Source organism: Schistocerca americana, chromosome 10 (assembly GCF_021461395.2).
Source record: "Schistocerca americana isolate TAMUIC-IGC-003095 chromosome 10, iqSchAmer2.1, whole genome shotgun sequence".
Taxonomy (NCBI): domain Eukaryota; kingdom Metazoa; phylum Arthropoda; class Insecta; order Orthoptera; family Acrididae; genus Schistocerca; species Schistocerca americana.
The window spans coordinates 33,540,986-33,555,777 of record NC_060128.1 but is presented as its reverse complement, the minus strand read 5'-3'; positions in this window follow the sequence as shown (position 1 = coordinate 33,555,777).

Sequence of the window (14,792 nt, the reverse complement as noted above, 5' to 3'; positions counted from 1 at the left end):
AGATTCCGATGCTTCACTTCAGGTTTACCTTATCCCTCGGACCTTCTAATTGACGATGAAACACAGAATTTGCATCCGAATTTATTACAAAAGGTTCAATGCCGACTTAAGTACAAGAGGACTGACACTCTAACTTTCTATGATTTGAACCTCTCCTGTGAGTCCAGTTTTAGATTCTGATGCTTCACTTCAGGTTTACTGTATCCTTGGACCTTCTTATTGACGATGAAACACAGAAATTGCATCCGAATTTAATACAAAAATCACAATGGCGACTTAAGTACAAGAGGACTGACACTCTCACTTTCTATGATTTGAACATCTCCTGTGAGTCCAGTTATAGATTCCGACGCTTCACTTCTGGTTTACTGTATCCCTTGGACCTTCTTATTGACGATGAAACACAGAAATTGCATCGGAATCAAATTCAAAACGCACAATGCCGACTTAAGTAAAAGAGGACTGAGACTCTCACTTTCTATGATTTGAACCTCTCCTGTGAGTCCAGTTTTAGATTCCATTGCTTCACTTCAGGTTTACTGTATCCCTTGGGCCTTCTTATTGACGATCAAACACAGAAATTGCATCGGAATTAAATTCAAAAGGCACAATGCCGATTTAAGTACAAGAGGACTGACACTCTAACTTTCTATGATTTGAACCTCTCCTGTTTGTCCAGTTTTAGATTCCGATGCTTCACTTCAGGTTTACTGTATCCCTTGGACCTTCTTATTGACGATGAAACACAGAGTTTGCATCCGAATTTAATACAAAAGGCACAATGCCGACTTAAGTACAAGAGGACTGACACTTTAACTTTCTATGATTTAAACCTCTCCTGAGAGTCCAGTTTTAGATTCCGATGCTTTACTTCAGGTTTACTGTATCCCTTGGACCTTCCTATTGCCGATGAAAACAGAAATTTCATCCGAATTTAATACAAAAGGCACAATGCCGACTTAAGTACAAGAGGACTGACACTCTCACTTTCCATGATTTGAACCTCTCCTGTGAGTCCAGTTTTAGATTCCGATGCTTCACTTCAGGTTTACTGTATCCCTTGGACCTTCCTATTGACGATGAAACACAGAAAAAGCATCGGAATTAAATTCAAAAGGCACAATGCCGACTTAAGTACAAGAGGACTGACATTCTAACTTTCTATGATTTGAACCTCTCCTAAGAGTCCAGTTTTAAATTCTGATGCTTCACTTAAGGTTTACTGTATCCCTTGGACCTTCTTATTGACGATGAAACACAGATTTTGCATTCGAATTTAATACAAAGGGCACAATGCCGACTTAGGTACAAAAGGACTGACACTCTAACTTTCTATGATTTGAACGTCTCCTGTGAGTCCAGTTTTAGATTCCGATGCTTCACGTCAGGTTTACTGTATCCCTTGGACCTTCTTATTGACGATGAAACACAGAACTTGCATCCGATTCTTAAAACAAATGGCACAATGCCGACTTAAGTACAAGAGGACTGACACTCTCACCCTCTATGATTCGAACCTCTCCTGTGAGGTCAGATTTAGATTCCGATGCTTCACTTCAGGTTTACTGTATACCTTGCACCTTCTTATTGACAATGAAACACAGAAATTGCATCGGAATGAAATTCAAAAGGCACAATGCCGTCTTAAGTCCAAGAGGACTGACACTCTCACTTTCTATGATTTGAACCTCTCCTTGAGTCCAGTTTTAGATTCCGATGCTTCACTTCAGGTTTACCTTATCCCTCGGACCTTCTAATTGACGATGAAACACAGAATTTGCATCCGAATTTAATACAAAAGGCACAATACCGACTTACGTACAAGAGGACTGACACTCTAACTTTCTATGATTTGAACCTTACCTGTGAGTCCAGTTTTGGATTCCGATGCTTCACTTCAGGTTTACTGTATCCCTTGGACCTTCTTATTGACGATGAAACACAGTAATTGCATCCGAATTTAATACAAAAGGCACAATGGCGATCTAAGTACAAGAGGACTGACACTCTCACTTTCTATGATTTGAACCTCTCCTTTGAGTCCAGTTTTAGATTCCGATGCTTCACTTCAGGTTTACTGTATCCCTTCGACCTTCTTATTGACGATGAAACACAGAAATTGCATTCGAATTTAATACAAATGGCACAATGTCGACTTAAGTACAAGAGGACTGACACTCTCACTTTCTATGATTTGAACCTCTCCTGTGAGTCCAGTTTTAGATTCCGATGCTTCACTTCAGGTTTGCTGTATACCTTGCACATTCTTACTGACGATGAAACACAGAAATTGCATCCGAATTTAATGCAAAAGCCACAATTCCGACTTAAGTACAAGAGGACTGACATTCTAACTTTCTATGATTTGAACCTCTCCTGTGAGTCCAGTTTTGGATTCCGATGCTTCACTTCAGGTTTACGGTATCCCTTGGACCTTCTTATTGACAATGAAACACAGAAAAAGCATCGGAATTAAATTCAAAAGGCAGAATGCCGACTTAAGTACAAGAGGACTGACATTCTAACTTTCTATGATTTGAACCTCTCCTAAGAGTCCAGTTTTAAATTCTGATGCTTCACTTAAGGTTTACTGTATCCCTTGGACCTACTTATCGACGATGAAACACAGAGTTTGCATTCGAATTTAATACAAAGGGCACAATGCCGACTTAAGTACAACAGGACTGACACTCTAACTTTCTATGATTTGAACGTCTCCTGTGAGTCCAGTTTTAGATTCCGATGCTTCACGTCAGGTTTACTGTATCCCTTGGACCTTCTTATTGACGATGAAACACAGAACTTGCATCCGAATTTAAAACAAATGGCACTATGCCGACTTAAGTACAAGAGGACTGACAGTCTCACCCTCTATGATTCGAACCTCTCCTGTGAGGTCAGATTTACATTCCGATGCTTCACTTCAGGTTTACTGTATACCTTGCACCTTCTTATTGACGATGAAACACAGAAATTGCATCGGAATGAAATTCAAAAGGCACAATGCCGTCTTAAGTACAAGAGGACTGACACTCTCACTTTCTATGATTTGAACCTCTCCTGTGAGTCCAGTTTTAGATTCCGATGCTTCACTTCAGGTTTACCTTATCCCTCGGACCTTCTAATTGACGATGAAACACAGAATTTGCATCCGAATTTATTACAAAAGGTTCAATGCCGACTTAAGTACAAGAGGACTGACACTCTAACTTTCTATGATTTGAACCTCTCCTGTGAGTCCAGTTTTAGATTCTGATGCTTCACTTCAGGTTTACTGTATCCTTGGACCTTCTTATTGACGATGAAACACAGAAATTGCATCCGAATTTAATACAAAAATCACAATGGCGACTTAAGTACAAGAGGACTGACACTCTCACTTTCTATGATTTGAACATCTCCTGTGAGTCCAGTTTTAGATTCCGACGCTTCACTTCTGGTTTACTGTATCCCTTGGACCTTCTTATTGACGATGAAACACAGAAATTGCATCGGAATCAAATTCAAAACGCACAATGCCGACTTAAGTAAAAGAGGACTGAGACTCTCACTTTCTATGATTTGAACCTCTCCTGTGAGTCCAGTTTTAGATTCCATTGCTTCACTTCAGGTTTACTGTATCCCTTGGGCCTTCTTATTGACGATCAAACACAGAAATTGCATCGGAATTAAATTCAAAAGGCACAATGCCGATTTAAGTACAAGAGGACCGACACTCTAACTTTCTATGATTTGAACCTCTCCTGTGAGTCCAGTTTTAGATTCCGATGCTTCACTTCAGGTTTACTGTATCCCTTGGACCTTCTTATTGACGATGAAACACAGAGTTTGCATCCGAATTTAATACAAAAGGCACAATGCCGACTTAAGTACAAGAGGACTGACACTCTAACTATCTATGATTTGAACCTCTCCTGTGAGTCCAGTTTTGGATTCCGATGCTTCACTTCAGGTTTACTGTATCCCTTGGACCTTCTTATTGACGATGAAACACAGAAATTGCATCCGAATTTAATACAAAAGGCACAATGGCGACTCAAGTACAAGAGGACTGACACTTTCACTTTCTATGATTTGAATCTCTCCTGTGAGTCTAGTTTTAGATTACGATGCTTCACTTCAGGTTTACTGTATACCTTGGACCTTCTTATTGACGATAAAACACGGAAATCGCATCCGAATTTAATACAAATGGTACAATGCCGACTTAAGTACAAGAGGACTGACACTCACACTTTCTATGATTTGAACCTCTCCAGTGAGACCGGTTTTAAATTCCGATGCTTCACTTCAGGTTTACTGTATCCCTTGGACCTTCTTATTGACGATGAAACACAGAAATTTCATCCGAATTTAATACAAATGGCACAATGCCGACTTAAGTACAAGAGGACTGACACTCTCACTTTATATGATTTGAACCTCTCCTCTGAGTCCAGTTTTAGATTCCGATGCTTCGCCTCAGGTTTACTGTATCCCTTGGACCTTCTTATTGACGATGAAACACAGAAATTGCATCCGAATTTAATAAAAATGGCGCAATGCCGACTTAAGTACAAGAGGACTGACACTCTCACTTTCTATGATTCGAACCTCTCCTGTGAGTACAGTTTTAGCTTCCGATTCTTCACTTCAGGTTTACTGTATCCCTTGGACGTTCTTATTGACGATGAAACACAGAAATTGCATCGGAATTAAATTCAAAAGGCACAGTGCGGACCTAAGTAGAAAAGGATTAACACTCTCACTTTCTATGATTTGAACCTCTCCTGTGAGTCCAGTTTAAGATTCCGAAGCTTCACTTCAGGTTTACTATATACCTTGCAGCTTCTTATTGACGATGAAACACAGAAATTGCATCGGAATTCAATTCAAAAGGCAAAAGGCCGTCTTAAGTACAAGAGGACTGATACTCTCACTTTCTATGATTAGAAACCTCTCCTGTGAGTCCAGTTTTAGATTCCGATGCTTCACTTCAGATTTACTGTATCCCTCGGACCTTCTAATTGACGATGAAACACAGAGTTTGCATCCGAATTTAATACAAAAGGTACAATGCCGACTTAAGTACAGGAGGACTGACACTCTAACTTTCCATGATTTGAACCTCTCCTGTGAGTCCAGTTTTGGATTACGATGCTTCACTTCAGGTTTACTGTATCCCTTGGACCTTCTTATTGACAATGAAAAACAGAAAAAGCATCGGAATTAAATTCAAAAGGCACAATGCCGACTTAAGTACAAGAGGACTGACATTCTAACTTTCTATGATTTGAACCTCTCCTAAGAGTCCAGTTTTAAATTCTGATGCTTCACTTAAGGTTTACTGTAACCCTTGGACCTTCTTATTGACGATGAAACACAGAGCTTGCATCCGAATTTAAAACAAATGGCACAATGCCGACTAAAGTACAAGAGGACTGATACTCTCACTCTCTATAATTCGAATCTCTCCTGTCAGGTCAGATTTAGATTCCGATGCTTCACTTCAGGTTTACTGTATACCTTGCACCTTCTTATTGACGATGAAACACAGAAATTGCATGGGAATGAAATTCAAAAGGCACAATGCCGTCTTAAGTACAAGAGGACTGACACTCTCACTTTCTATGATTTGAACCTCTCTTGTGAGTCCAGTTTTAGATTCCGATGCTTCACTTCAGGTTTACTGTATCCCTCGGACCTTCTAATTGACGATGAAACACAGAATTTGCATCCGAATTTAATACAAAAGGTACAATGCCGACTTAAGTACAAGAGGACTGACACTCTAACTTTCTATGATTTGAACCTCTCCTGTGAGTCCAGTTTTAGATTCTGATGCTTCACTTCAGGTTTACTGTATCCTTGGACCTTCTTATTGACGATGAAACACAGAAATTGCATCCGAATTTAATACAAAAATCACAACGGCGACTTAAGTACAAGAGGACTGACACTCACACTTTCTATGATTTGAACATCTCCTGTGAGTCCAGTTTTAGATTCCGACGCTTCACTTCTGGTTTACTGTATCCCTTGGACCTTCTTATTGCCGATGAAACACAGATATTGCATCGGAATCAAATTCAAAACGCACAATGCCGACTTAAGTAAAACAGGACTGACACTCTCACTTTCTATGATTTGAACCTTTCCTGTGAGTTAAGTTTTAGATTCCATTGCTTCACTTCAGGTTTACTGTATCCCTTGGACCTTCTTATTGACGATGAAACACAGAAATTGCATGGGAATTAAAATCAAAAGGCACAATGCCGATTTAAGTACAAGAGGACTGACACTCTAACTTTCTATGATTTGAACCTCACCTGTGATTCCAGTTTTTGATTCCGATGCTTCACTTCAGGTTTACTGTATCCCTTGGACCTTCTTATTGACGATGAAACACAGAAATTGCATCCGAATTTAATACAAAAGGCACAATGGCGATCTAAGTACAAGAGGACTGACACTCTCACTTTCTATGATTTGAACCTCTCCTGTGAGTCCAGTTTTAGATTCCGATGCTTCACTTCAGGTTTACTGCATCCCTTCGACCTTCTTATTGACGATCAAACACAGAAATTGCATTCGAATTTAATACAAATGGCACAATGTCGACTTAAGTACAAGAGGACTCACACTCTCACTTTCTATGATTTGAACCTCTCCTGTGAGTCCAGTTTTAGATTCCGATGCTTCACTTCAGGTTTGCTGTATACCTTGCACCTTCTTACTGACGATGAAACACAGAAATTGCATCCGAATTTAATGCAAAAGGCACAATTCCGACTTAAGTACAAGAGGACTGACATTCTAACTTTCTATAATTTGAACCTCTCCTGTGAGTCCAGTTTTGGATTCCGATGCTTCACTTCAGGTTTACGGTATCCCTTGGACCTTCTTATTGACAATGAAACACAGAAAAAGCATCGGAATTAAATTCAAAAGGCAGAATGCCGACTTAAGTACAAGAGGACTGACATTCTAACTTTCTATGATTTGAACCTGTCCTAAGAGTCCAGTTTTAAATTCTGATGCTTCACTTAAGGTTTACTGTATCCCTTGGACCTTCTTATTGACGATGAAACACAGAGTTTGCATTCGAATTTAATACAAAGGGCACAATGCCGACTTAAGTACAAGAGGACTGACACTCTAACTTTCTATGATTTGAACGTCTCCTGTGAGTCCAGTTTTAGATTCCGATGCTTCACGTCAGGTTTACTGTATCCCTTGGACCTTCTTATTGACGATGAAACGCAGAACTTGCATCCGAATTTAAAACAAATGGCACTATGCCGACTTAAGTACAAGAGGACTGACACTCTCACCCTCTATGATTCGAACCTCTCCTGTGAGGTCAGATTTACATTCCGATGCTTCACTTCAGGTTTACTGTATACCTTGCACCTTCTTATTGACGATGAAACACAGAAATTGCATCGGAATGAAATTCAAAAGGCACAATGCCGTCTTAAGTACAAGAGGACTGACACTCTAACTATCTATGATTTGAACCTCTCCTGTGAGTCCAGTTTTAGATTCCGATGCTTCACTTCAGGTTTACCTTATCCCTCGGACCTTCTAATTGACGATGAAACACAGAATTTGCATCCGAATTTATTACAAAAGGTTCAATGCCGACTTAAGTACAAGAGGACTGACACTCTAACTTTCTATGATTTGAACCTCTCCTGTGAGTCCAGTTTTAGATTCTGATGCTTCACTTCAGGTTTACTGTATCCTTGGACCTTCTTATTGACGATGAAACACAGAAATTGCATCCGAATTTAATACAAAAATCACAATGGCGACTTAAGTACAAGAGGACTGACACTCTCACTTTCTATGATTTGAACATCTCCTGTGAGTCCAGTTTTAGATTCCGACGCTTCACTTCTGGTTTACTGTATCCCTTGGACCTTCTTATTGACGATGAAACACAGAAATTGCATCGGAATCAAATTCAAAACGCACAATGCCGACTTAAGTAAAAGAGGACTGAGACTCTCACTTTCTATGATTTGAACCTCTCCTGTGAGTCCAGTTTTAGATTCCATTGCTTCACTTCAGGTTTACTGTATCCCTTGGGCCTTCTTATTGACGATCAAACACAGAAATTGCATCGGAATTAAATTCAAAAGGTACAATGCCGATTTAAGTACAAGAGGACTGACACTCTAACTTTCTATGATTTGAACCTCTCCTGTGAGTCCAGTTTTAGATTCCGATGCTTCACTTCAGGTTTACTGTATCCCTTGGACCTTCTTATTGACGATGAAACACAGAGTTTGCATCCGAATTTAATACAAAACGAACAATGCCGACTTAAGTACAAGAGGACTGACACTCTAACTATCTGTGATTTGAACCTCTCCTGTGAGTCCAGTTTTGGATTCCGATGCTTCACTTCAGGTTTACTGTATCCCTTGGACCTTCTTATTGACGATGAAACACAGAAATTGCATCCGAATTTAATACAAAAGGCACAATGGCGACTCAAGTACAAGAGGACTGACACTTTCACTTTCTATGATTTGAATCTCTCCTGTGAGTCTAGTTTTAGATTCCGATGCTTCACTTCAGGTTTACTGTACACCTTGGACCTTCTTATTGACGATAAAACACGGAAATCGCATCCGAATTTAATACAAATGGTACAATGCCGACTTAAGTACAAGAGGACTGACACTCACACTTTCTATGATTTGAACCTCTCCTGTGAGACCGGTTTTAAATTCCGATGCTTCACTTCAGGTTTACTGTATCCCTTGGACCTTCTTATTGACGATGAAACACAGAAATTTCATCCGAATTTAATACAAATGGCACAATGCCGACTTAAGTACAAGAGGACTGACACTCTCACTTTATATGATTTGAACCTCTCCTCTGAGTCCAGTTTTAGATTCCGATGCTTCACCTCAGGTTTACTGTATCCCTTGGACCTTCTTATTGACGATGAAACACAGAAATTGCATCCGAATTTAATACAAATGGCGCAATGCCGACTTAAGTACAAGAGGACTGACACTCTCACTTTCTATGATTCGAACCTCTCCTGTGAGTACAGTTTTAGCTTCCGATGCTTCACTTCAGGTTTACGGTATCCCTTGGACGTTCTTATTGACGATGAAACACAGAAATTGCATCGGAATTAAATTCAAAAGGCACAGTGCGGACATAAGTAGAAAAGGATTAACACTCTCACTTTCTATGATTTGAACCTCTCCTGTGAGTCCAGTTTAAGATTCCGAAGCTTCACTTCAGGTTTACTATATACCTTGCAGCTTCTTATTGACGATGAAACACAGAAATTGCATCGGAATTTAATTCAAAAGGCACAATGCCGTCTTAAGTACAAGAGGACTGATACTCTCACTTTCTATGATTAGAAACCTCTCCTGTGAGTCCAGTTTTAGATTCCGATGCTTCACTTCAGGTTTACTGTATCCCTCGGACCTTCTAATTGACGATGAAACACAGAGTTTGCATCTGAATTTAATACAAAAGGTACAATGCCGACTTAAGTACAGGAGGACTGACACTCTAACTTTCCATGATTTGAACCTCTCCTGTTAGTCCAGTTTTGGATTACGATGCTTCACTTCAGGTTTACTGTATCCCTTGGACCTTCTTATTGACAATGAAAAACAGAAAAAGCATCGGAATTAAATTCAAAAGGCACAATGCCGACTTAAGTACAAGAGGACTGACATTCTAACTTTCTATGATTTGAACCTCTCCTAAGAGTCCAGTTTTAAATTCTGATGCTTCACTTAAGGTTTACTGTAACCCTTGGACCTTCTTATTGACGATGAAACACAGAACTTGCATCCGAATTTAAAACAAATGGCACAATGCCGACTAAAGTACAAGAGGACTGATACTCTCACTCTCTATAATTCGAATCTCTCCTGTGAGGTCAGATTTAGATTCCGATGCTTTACTTCAGGTTTACTGTATACCTTGCACCTTCTTATTGACGATGAAACACAGAAATTGCATCGGAATGAAATTCAAAAGGCACAATGCCGTCTTAAGTACAAGAGGACTGACACTCTCACTTTCTATGATTTGAACCTCTCTTGTGAGTCCAGTTTTAGATTCCGATGCTTCACTTCAGGTTTACTGTATCCCTCGGACCTTCTAATTGACGATGAAACACAGAATTTGCATCCGAATTTAATACAAAAGGTACAATGCCGACTTAAGTACAAGAGGACTGACACTCTAACTTTCTATGATTTGAACCTCTCCTGTGAGTCCAGTTTTAGATTCTGATGCTTCACTTCAGGTTTACTGTATCCTTGGACCTTCTTATTGACGATGAAACACAGAAATTGCATCCGAATTTAATACAAAAATCTCAATGGCGACTTAAGTACAAGAGGACTGACACTCACACTTTCTATGATTTGAACATCTCCTGTGAGTCCAGTTTTAGATTCCGACGCTTCACTTCTGGTTTACTGTATCCCTTGGACCTTCTTATTGCCGATGAAACACAGAAATTGCATCGGAATCAAATTCAAAACGCACAATGCCGACTTAAGTAAAACAGGATTGACACTCTCACTTTCTATGATTTGAACCTTTCCTGTGAGTTAAGTTTTAGATTCCATTGCTTCACTTCAGGTTTACTGTATCCCTTGGACCTTCTTATTGACGATGAAACACAGAAATTGCATGGGAATTAAATTCAAAAGGCACAATGACGCTTTAAGTACAAGAGGACTGACACTCTAACTTTCTATGATTTGAACCTCTCCTGTGAGTCCAGTTTTAGATTCCGATGCTTCACTTCAGGTGTACTGTATCCCTTAGACCTTCTTATCGACGATAAAACACGGAAATCGCATCCGAAATTAATACAAACGGTACAATGCCGACTTAAGTACAAGAGGACTGACACTCGCACTTTCTATGATTTCAACCTCTCCTGTGAGACCGGTTTTAAATTCCGATGCTTCACTTCAGGTTTACTGTATACCTTGCACATTCTTATTGACGACGAAACATAGAAATTGCTTCGGAATTTAATACAAAAGGCACAATGACGACTTAAGTAAAAGAGAACTGACACTCTAACTTTCTATGATTTGAAACTCTCCTGTGAGTCCAGTTTTAGATTCCGATGCTTCACTTCAGGTTTACTGTATCCCTTGGACCTTCTTATTGACGATGAAACACAGAAATTGCATCTGAATGTAATACAAATGGCACAATGTCGACTTAAGTACAAGAGGACTGACACTCTCACTTTCTATGATTTGAACCTCTCCTGTGAGTCCAGTTTTAGATTCCGATGCTTCACTTCAGGTTTACTGTATACCTTGCTCCTACTTATTTACGATGAAACACAGAAATTCCATCCGAATTTAATACAAAAGGCACAATGCCGACTGAAGTACAAGAGGACTGACAGTCTAACTTTCTATGATTTGAACCTCTCCTGTGAGTCCAGTTTTAGATTCCGATGCTTCACTTCAGGTTTACTGTATACCTTTGACCTTCTTATTGACGATGAAACACAGAAATTTCATCCGAATTTAATACAAATGGCACAATGCCTTCTTAAGTACAAGAGGACTGACACATTCACTTTCTATGATTTGAACCTCTCCTGTGAGTCCAGTTTTAGATTCCGATGCTTCACTTCAGGTTTACTGTATCCCTTGGACCTTCTTATTGACGATGAAACACAGAAATCGCATCCGAATTTAATACAAACGGTACAATGCCGGCTTAAGTACAAGAGGACTGACACTCTCACTTTATATGATTTGAACCTCTTCTCTGAGTCCAGTTTTAGATTCCGATGCTTCACCTCAGGTTTACTGTATCCCTTGGACCTTCGTATTGACGATGAAACACAGAAATTGCATCCAAATTTAATACAAATGGCGCAATGCCGACTTAAGTACAAGAGGACTGACACTCTCACTTTCTATGATTCGAACCTCTCCTGTGAGTACCGTTTTAGATTCCGATGCTTCACGTCAGGTTTACTGTATCCCTTGGACGTTCTTATTGACGATGAAACACAGAAATTGCATCGGAATTAAATTCAAAAGGCACAGTGCCGACCTAAGTAGAAGAGGATTAACACTCTCACTTTCTATGATTTGAACTTCTCCTGTGAGTCCAGTTTAAGATTCCGAAGCTTCACTTCAGGTTTACTGTATACCTTGCAGGTTCGTATTGACGATGAAACACAGAAATTGCATCGGAATTTAATTCAAAAGGCACAATGCCGTCTTAAGTACAAGAGGACTGACACTCTCACTTTCTATGATTTGAACCTCTCCTGTGAGGCCAGTTTTAGATTCCGATGCTTCACTTCAGGTTTACTGTATCCCTCGGACCTTCTAATTGACGATGAAACACAGAGTTTGCATCCGAAATTAATACAAAAGGTACAATGCCGACTTAAGTACAAGAAGACTGACACTCTAACTTTCCATGATTTGAAACTCTCCTGTAAGTCCAGTTTTGGATTCCGATGCTTCACTTCAGGTTTACTGTATCCCTTGGACCTTCTTATTGACAATGAAACACAGAAAAAGCATCGGAATTAAGTTCAAAAGGCACAATGCCGACTTAAGTACAAGAGGACTGACATTCTAACTTTCTATGATTTGAACCTCTCCTAAGAGTCCAGTTTTAAATTCTGATGCTTCACTTAAAGTTTACTGTATCCCTTGGACCTTCTTATTGACGATGAAACACAGAACTTGCATCCGAATTTAAAACAAATGGCACAATGCCGACTAAAGTACAAGAGGACTGACACTCTCACTCTCTATAATTCGAACCTCTCCTGTGAGGTCAGATTTAGATACCGATGCTTCACTTCAGGTTTACTGTATACCTTGCACCTTCTTATTGTCGATGAAACACAGAAATTGCATCGGAATGAAGTTCAAAAGGCACAATGCCGTCTTAAGTATAAGAGGACTGACACTCTCACTATCTATGATTTGAACCTCTCCTGTGAGTCCAGTTTTAGATTCTGATGCTTCCCTTCAGGTTTACTGTATCCTTGGACCTTCTTATTGACGATGAAACACAGATATTGCATCCGAATTCAATACAAAAATCACAATGGCGACTTAAGTACAAGAGGACTGATACTCTCACTTTCTATGATTTGAACATCTCCTGTGAGTCCAGTTTTAGATTCCGACGCTTCACTTCCGGTTTACTGTATCCCTTGGACCTTCTTATTGACGATGAAACACACAAATTGCATCGGAATCCAATTCAAAACGCACAATGCCGACTTAAGTAAAAGAGGACTGACACTCTCACTTTCTATGATTTGAACCTCTCCTGTGAGTCCAGTTTTAGATTCCATTGCTTCACTTCAGGTTTACTGTATCCCCTGGACCTTCTTATTGACGATGAAACACAGAAATTGCATCGAAATGTAATACAAATGGCACAATGTCGACTTAAGTACAAGAGGACTGACACTCTCACTTTCTATGATTTGAACCTCTCCTGTAAGTCCAGTTTTAGATTCCGATGCTCCACTTCAGGTTTACTGTATACCTTGCTCCTTCTTATTTACGATGAAACACAGAAATTCCAACCGAATTTAATACAAAAGGCACAATGCCGACTTAAGTACAAGAGGACTGACAGTCTAACTTTCTATGATTTGAACCTCTCCTGTGAGTCCAGTTTTAGATTCCGATGCTTCACTTCAGGTTTACTGTATACCTTTGACCTTCTTATTGACGATGAAACACAGAAATTTCATCCGATTTTAATACAAATGGCACAAAGCCAACTTAAGTACAAGAGGACTGACACTCTCACTTTATATGATTTGAACCTCTCCTCTGAGTCCAGTTTTAGATTCCGATGCTTCACCTCAGGTTTACTGTATCCCTTGGACCTTATTATTGACGATGAAACACAGAAATTGCATCCGAATTTAATACAAATGGCGCAATGACGACTTCAGTACAAGAGGACTGACACTCTCACTTTCTATGATTCGAACCTCTCCTGTGAGTACAGTTTTAGATTCCGATGCTTCACTTCAGGTTTACTGTATCCCTTGGACGTTCTTATTGACGATGAAACACAGAAATTGCATCGGAATTAAATTGAAAAGGCACAGTGCCGACCTAAGTAGAAAAGGATTAACACTCTCACTTTCTAGATTTGAACATCTCCTGTGAGTCCAGTTTAAGATTCCGAAGCTTCACTTCAGGTTTACTGTATACCTTGCAGCTTCTTATTGACGATGAAACACAGAAATTGCATCGGAATTTAATTCAAAAGGCACAATGCCGTCTTAAGTACAAGAGGACTGACACTCTCACTTTCTATGATTAGAAACCTCTCCTGTGAGTCCAGTTTTAGATTCCGATCCTTCACTTCAGGTTTACTGTATCCCTCGGACCTTCTAATTGACGATGAAACACAGAGTTTGCATCCGAATTTAATACAAAAGGTACAATGCCGACTTAAGTACAAGAGGACTGACACTCTAACTTTCCATGATTTGAACCTCTCCTGTGAGTCCAGTTTGGGATTCCGATGCTTCACTTCAGGTTTACTGTATCCCTTGGACCTTCTTATTGACAATGAAACACAGAAAAAGCATCGGAATTAAATTCAAAAGGCACAATGCCGACTTAAGTACAAGAGGACTGACATTCTAACTTTCTATGATTTGAACCTCTCCTAAGAGTCCAGTTTTAAATTCCGATGCTTCACTTCAGGTTTACTGTATCCCTCGGACCTTCTAATTGACGATGAAACACAGAATTTGCATCCCAATTTAATACAAA